The sequence below is a fragment of the Erinaceus europaeus genome, chromosome 9, assembly GCF_950295315.1.
Source record: "Erinaceus europaeus chromosome 9, mEriEur2.1, whole genome shotgun sequence".
In the NCBI taxonomy this organism is placed as follows: Eukaryota; Metazoa; Chordata; class Mammalia; order Eulipotyphla; family Erinaceidae; genus Erinaceus; species Erinaceus europaeus.
The window spans coordinates 52,351,584-52,358,853 of record NC_080170.1 but is presented as its reverse complement, the minus strand read 5'-3'; positions in this window follow the sequence as shown (position 1 = coordinate 52,358,853).

The following is a 7,270-nucleotide window of genomic DNA, read 5'->3' as shown; positions in this document are numbered from 1 at the left end:
ACTGAGAATCCTAGAAAAGGCTTGTGGCCACGCTGGGTAAGGGAGTACGGGTAACTGATAGTCCAGGCCTGTAAGCTAGCTGTGGGTGAGGTCTCCTGGCTGGACCCTGGAAGGGTCTCCTCAGCCTTCTGGGGCAGCCTTTTCAGAAGGGTCATCTTTCCTAATGGGATCTTACAGGTGCTAGGTACCTGGTCAGATTTACTTCTCGTCTGCAGCGTTCAAGTGACCTTTGGGCATTGAGATGACCAGTATGGTTACAGCTTTGGGAGAAGATCAAGAGATCTGGCTTGGTCATTGCAGAAGAAACCAAACTGTCCTGTGTTTAAATGCTGGAGAGAAAAACCCTGAACGCCAAGGACAGTTAAGAAAAGGGAAAGATAGTTTGTTCTGAAATGGAAGATTATACAAGGAAAATCCTCTACCTAGAAGTTCAGGTGGGGGTGAACTTGGTAGCAGGTGCAATGTTGGGCTATCAGGAAGGGCCTGTGGGGACTTGGAGGACCAGAGGGCACCCCTCAGTAGATAGGCTCCTCATGTTGGGAGAAGCAAGCTCAGTCTGTGATCACTCTTGGAGTCTGCAATCATCTGTTTTATATTGAAAAAGTGGCTCCCAAACTAGTGGAACTTTTTTTTTTTTTTTTTTTTTTAAGTAGAAGATCAAACAGTGAGAGTACAAGAGATCACAGCACCAAGGCTTCTTTCAGTGAAGAAGGGACTAAGCTCAAACCTGGGTCTTGCATGTGGCAAAGCAGCACACTATCCAAGTGAGCTATTTTTGCCAGCCCCTATCCGCTGGAACTTAAAGTCAGAGTCTAGACACAGTGGAACATTATGGACAATGGCATGGGGAAAAGCAGCATTTCAGATCAGCTCTGACCTATGTGGCCATTTTCAGAGCTGAATTTAAAAGGAAGCAGAAAGAACCAAAAGGAATGAAAGTGAGGTGGTAGGAACTCGGTTTCACAGAGAGGCTGTGGCTCCTCCAGGAGGTGTAGCTGGGATGCTCAGTCAGTAAGGAGAGTCAGTGGCTTGTGTAGCAGTGACTCAGTGGATGGCTTGTGAGTAGGTGGGGATGATGGCTCTGTACACCCTGAAGTACCAAGGCCACAGTGTCTGTGTAGAATAGGGCTCCAGGAGGAAAATGCTGTCATGGAGGAAGAAAGGGAGTGGGCGTGTGGCTGAATGTTCTCACTCAGGGCAGATGACACATCCCTCCTGAAAAAGCAGGTGAAAGCATCCAACTCCTGTTTTGTGATCTTGGCAGTGAAATCCCAGCTCCAAGGATCTCGTATGAACAGCCCCAGGCAGCCACAGTACAGATGCATTTAATTTCAGGTACTTTTTTTTTTTTTTTCATGTTTTCAGTAAAGAGAGTTGAAGGAGGTCAAGAGCTTAGTCAATTCAAAATGGAGAAGGAAAAAACAAACAAACAAACAAACAGATCAATAACAACTGTATACATGTTGGCCATGATAAGCAGACTCATGAACAGAAGTAGAAAATTTGGGTGACCATACTCTGCTAACTTTAGCATCCACTGTAGCATCTGATTTCACATCAGTATGTTGGAGAACAAAGGTCTTGCTTCCTCTCGGAAGTGTGAAAATCATTGGGGGTTTGGTTGAGAAGCAGAACCAGGGCTGAGACTTGCTTTCCTTTCCTGCCAGTGCCCTAATGCAGGCAGCTTGCCCTGTGCTGTTGGCGGCCTTGGTGCATCTCGAGCTCCTGCAGACAATGTCCCATCACTTTGCCAGCTCCCTGAGTCAGGGGGCAGTGTTGAATCTACTGTGTTTGACCCAGGACAGTAGAGCCCCCAAATCTTTCAGGGATGGCAAAAACTGAATGGAAAATATTACTTTCCTCTCATCTTAAACTGCTGTATATTTTTGCCTGAAAGCCTGGATAAGCAAAGATCCAGAAGCATCTATTGTGGGTGAAGAGAGGGCTCAGGAGGCAACCCAGAGGCTCCTAGAATCCAGCTGGGAGTCCTGAGGCCTGCTCATAAAGCAAGTTAAGAGGAGATGTTGGGTCCATACATGGGGTGCTGTGCACAGGCTTGCACCCCATATCCTGAAATATATCAGCACCTTGGAACCACAGAGGAGGCAAGTTCAGGACAAGCCAGTGGAAATAGAATCCACACAGCAAGCAATGAATTTTATGGGGTGGATTACCTCCCAAACACTGCATGACGTGGTAGCCAGGTGGGTTTGGACAGGAAGCTGAGATGTGTATCTATGCATATACTCTGTGTGGCCCAGTAGACCTTTACATAGTGCTTCCCGGGGGAACTTTATGGTCAAGATGAGATTACCATTGAACTTGGTTTCGAGTCAGTGGGCAGTGCCAAACTACCCCTCTAACTCTCCAGGTTCTGTGGCTTTTTCCTTGGGAAGATCCTGCTCTTTTTACTTTAGTTAAGTCTTTCCTATACATGCAGTCCTTTCTTTTTTAGTTTAGTACATGATCTGTTTTAGCAGGTTATCAAAAAAGAAAAAAAAAAAAAAAGACCAAGTTTCCCAGCTTAATTATAGCCATTCTAAGAAAGCATTTTCTCCACACCCTCCCTCCCTCCCTCGTAGCGTTTTAAACATGCATTGCATTTTCATTTTGGCTTTGGACATCTAAATAGATTTTGAGAGCTTGTTTTCATACCAGTTATAATATATTTATTTCTTGCAATTAGATTTTTGTTGAGACTTTCTCTCCTAAACTGTCTAATTCTGACATAATATATTCTAATTATGAAAGCTTCTCAAAAAAGAGCAGCGACAATAGACTTTTCTTGGGAGTGCTTTTCAATGAGACATCAAAAATGTGTTCAATGTTGCATCTAGGATGCCAGAAAAAATGTTCATTTCATGGCTGTAGCACCCAGTCCTGGCATTTAGAAAGTCTAGGAAGCTCTTGATTCTAATAACCTATGTGTATACATACATACCCCTCCCCCACAGACACCTGCACACACCATGCCTTCAGAAACATGCACCAAACATAGCCAGAAACCTCACATACATCTTTTATTTCACATTCTCTGCTCTCTTTAGTGACCCTGGAGGTCCTCGGGTCAAAGCATCTCATCCCTACTTCTCACGCTGTGAAGGTGGGGGTCAAGTTGTCTGCAAGACCCTTTGCTTGGACTTCTGGGGCACAAAGGGGTTCAACTTTCATCTTTGGTTTCTGTGCACACTCCCCAGAGCTGCATGCTTAAAGCCATTTTTACAGTTCAATTGTTCCCCACTGTAAACATCCTCCAGCCCTGTCCAGTGCTTTTTCGATAGCTCAGCCTTAATTATGTTCACATGCATCTAATGGGTCTCCAGTTTCCGTTTTCCTGGTGGAGGCCTGAGCATAGGAGGGCAGCCCTGCAGAGCCCCGCTCTGCCTCTCTTTGTGGGTCCTCTGGTCTTCTGTTCTTTTTTGTACTAGGCTCCCCTGGACTAACTGGCAGATCCCTGGATGGGAGACTTCACTGAGTGCACCTATGTTAGACTAGGTACAGCCCTGCCTGCCACTTTGTCAGAGATTCCTGGGAACTCCTGCTTGCCCTGCCCCGCACAGTCATCTTGGCACAAGTTGTGTGCAGGTTCAAACTGTTCTTTGCTCTTGCCTGGAGGGCCTGCAGAGTAACTATGTCTTTGAAATCAACTTTCTTTACTAGTGGAGTGACTCAGAATATCAGTGTTGCCACAAACTTCCACCCCCTAGGCTGGCTCTTTCACAATAGGTAAGGGAAGGGCTGACAAAAGTACACTAGTGGGAGAGTCAGCCTTCTTTCACTCAGCTGCAGAAGCATGCTTCCCTCCTGTCTCTATTTTAACTGCCACTGCCACTGTGTTCTGGGTATCAGGCACTGAACTAAGCAGACAAGATTGTTGGATACAAGTGAGCTGTTTTGCTCAGCCTGCTTCATATATACTTGTCAGACTTTCCCATATACTTCCAGGGGTGTGGACACCATGGTTTGAGAAACATAGAATCACTGGTTCCCACCTGCAGGAGAAAAGCTTCACAAGTGGAGAAGCAGGGCTGCAGGTGTCTCTCTGTCTCTTTCTCTCTTTATCTCCCTCTTCCCCCTCAATTTCTTTCTGTCTCTATCTAATAATAAATAAGTAAAGATAACATAAAGAAGGGAAGCTGTAAAAATAATAATTATAAAAAAAAGAGAGACATAGAGTCAGATAACCTATGAAACCATGTTAGAAGTGTGCCCCACCAGCTATGCTAATATATTTACCCAAATGGAATTCCATCTATCTACCTACCCACCCATCTGTTCATCCACTCACCCACCCATCCATCTACAAGCAATTATGTGTGGAGAATCTCTAATATCTTCACTGTATACCATGCATTATGATACCCCTTAAGGAATTTACAATTGCTTCCCATGAAGCTGTGATTAGCAGAAAATTGCCTGTAATGAAGTGCTACATTTTAAAATTTGCATTTAGGGCAGTAAAAACTGGAACACCCATGAAAACATTTCTGATAGACATGGGGTTGACCAGAAGATAGGATGTGAAGAAGAATTTGAGACTACAGAAGCAAAGTGAAATGTTTCTAGATGGGAAACAACATGATCAGAGTTTTAAAGAAGGAATAAATATGGTAGGAATTTTTGTAAATGATTATTTGATGATATAAAATAATGATGCAATTAATAATTCTCTGTATTTCTCTCAGAAAACAAGAAGAAGACATTGTAAGTATGAAAGAGAAAGCAAAATGCCATCCATTAACTTCTGGTGACCAAAGGCAGTCCATATCCCATTTTGGTGTGGGCCCTTTAGTAGGAAAATCAAATTTGCATGCTAATAATTAGGTTCACTAAAGACTTTAAACTATGAGCCAACCAATTCTAAAGGAAGTCAACTGGAGACCTTTTTACCAGTACAAGACTTTGTAGAACTTATTAGAATCTGGAGAGACTAGGAGATAGGAATCAGAAAATAGTTTGGTAGAAGATAACTATACATTGCAGCTTCTGCTTTTAAGTAACTAAAACAAAACAAAGCAAGCAAACAAACAAATAAAACTAAGCAACTAGTTTTCTTGGTCAACTAAAATAAAATTGTCTGCTACAATTATATACTTTATGTTGTCTTTGGATTTGAAGGCACTTTGCCAGCATTTGATAATGTAGTGCATGTTATTGGAGATTGAAACCAACTCTCTTTGGGGGTGTTGGGATGATGTTTTTGTATATTTCAGGTCTGCTAGCTTCTCTTGCTAGGTTACTGTCTGAGAGGCACTCTCCCCTGCGCAGCATTTGAAGAGAAACTCACCATTTCATTTCCAGTCTCCTCCCTCCTGGTACCAGCACTGATGATGGTCCTGCAGTCACAGAATGTCTTTTGTCTCTGTCCCCCTGCAAGCTCTGAGTGAGCAGGGGCATAAGAGAAACTTCTCAGAGTATTTTCCATGGATGATGAGTTCATCTGTGAAGCTTCAGGGCTTTCTCTAAACATTTCCTTCTATACATACCTATGTCTGGAGCTTGAAGGTTTGTCTTCTTTTGTGCTAGTTTGGGGTCTGGAAATAGAGTTGGATCATGAATGAGAGGGACACAAGTGGGAGAGGAATATGATCAAAGATGACATGGGGTCAGGGGCTTGGATAAGTGGCACGCCTGTAATCAGATCAGGTGCACATGTTTCCTGACGCTACTGTGGTATTGCTAAGGACTCTTCTGTGGCTGGGGAGGTGGCACAGAGATAGATCATATGACATACCTGTGTAAGGTCCTGACAGTAACCTCTAGCACCACATGCCAGAGTGGTGCTCTGGTTCATTTATTCTATCTCTTTCTCATTAATAAATAAATGTCTCTATTGTCCTTCCTCTGTGACTGCCTTGAAACTCCTTCTCAAACATCTAATTCTATTCCAGCAAATAGAAAAGGTCCTCTGCTTCTTATACTCCCTCTCCTCCAGCATCAGGCTGGTCTCTTCTCAAGCTCCTCATGTGGTCAATTTTCAGGAGGACTGGGTGGAAGAAAATATTGTAGGCCTATAGAGAATTCTGGAAGGGAATTCATGGCAGCCAAAGGAGCAAGCCTGATTTGACTTCCTGCCTGATTCTCCACGATTCCAAGCAGGGCCTGACTGAAGAGGAATAAGGGCCCCGCCCCTTCGTGCTTCCCCGCTTTTTTTCTACTCCTCGAGCAGTCACCAGGCAACAGTGTTGATGACTCCAAGCCTATGTGGGTGAGAAATGACTGATTTCTATATTTGGGGCTGTAGAGAGCTCAGTTATGGCTGTTTCCTGTTCTACACTCTCTGGGTTTTCCAGACCTGCAGACTCCAGAGACTTCCAGGCTGGGCATCAGACAGAGCCAGTGTCTTGAGTGCAGTTACGTTCAGCAAAGGGAAATGGGGTTCCTGGGGCAAGTACTCCCACTTCAGCCCCTCCTTTGTCCTATACAGTCCCCCAAAAAGCAAAGAATGAAGCTTTTGCAGCTGCAGCTATGCTAAAATTAGAAAGTTTGTTTATTTTTATGTCCATGCAGCCGTTTTCCTGCTCTTGCTGTTGTTCCGCACATAACTCCCAGGCAGGAATGGGAGGCCTCTTTGGCGTGTCACCAGCCAGGGAATTCTGTTCTAGGTTGAGGACTCAATTCTAGGCTTGTGGGGGTCAGAGGATTTGATGATCTGATTTCAGTTTTGAGCCTCTCCTCTTGGGGTGAACACCTGTTCCCCAGAATGTAGGATGTGGGTATTTGGTTTTGCATGACTATACTTCTCTTTTGGTGACAGCCTCCCTCGTTCCTGTTATTTTGATCTGATCTGCTGATGGGAGAGAAGGAGGCAGGGGTTGAGGGGATTACATGGGGCAAGATGCCCTGGGAGTTCTACCTTGCTTGGCGACTTTGAATAAGTCCTTACCTCTCTGAACCTTAGTTTCCTCATCTGTAAAATGGGGGCAGTGATATGCCCAGAACCTCTGTGTAAGAATGCGTATGAAATACCTCTGTGTAAGAATGCGAATGAAACACTTTCAACAAATTCAAACTCTCTAAATGAACTATGACTAAACTGGCCATCTGGAGTCCCAAAGACATGTCTTTCCTTTGCCTCAAGGACTTTGGTACATCCCTCCAGAAATGAGGAGTGGAAGGCAGCAGAAAAGAGAATAGTAGTGGAGTTGGGCGGTAGCGCAGCAGGTTAAGTGTACATGGTGTGAAGTGCAAGGACCGGCATAAGGATCTCTGTTCAAGCCCCGGCTCCCCACCCGTAGGGGAGTCACTTCACAGGCGGTGAAGCAGGTCT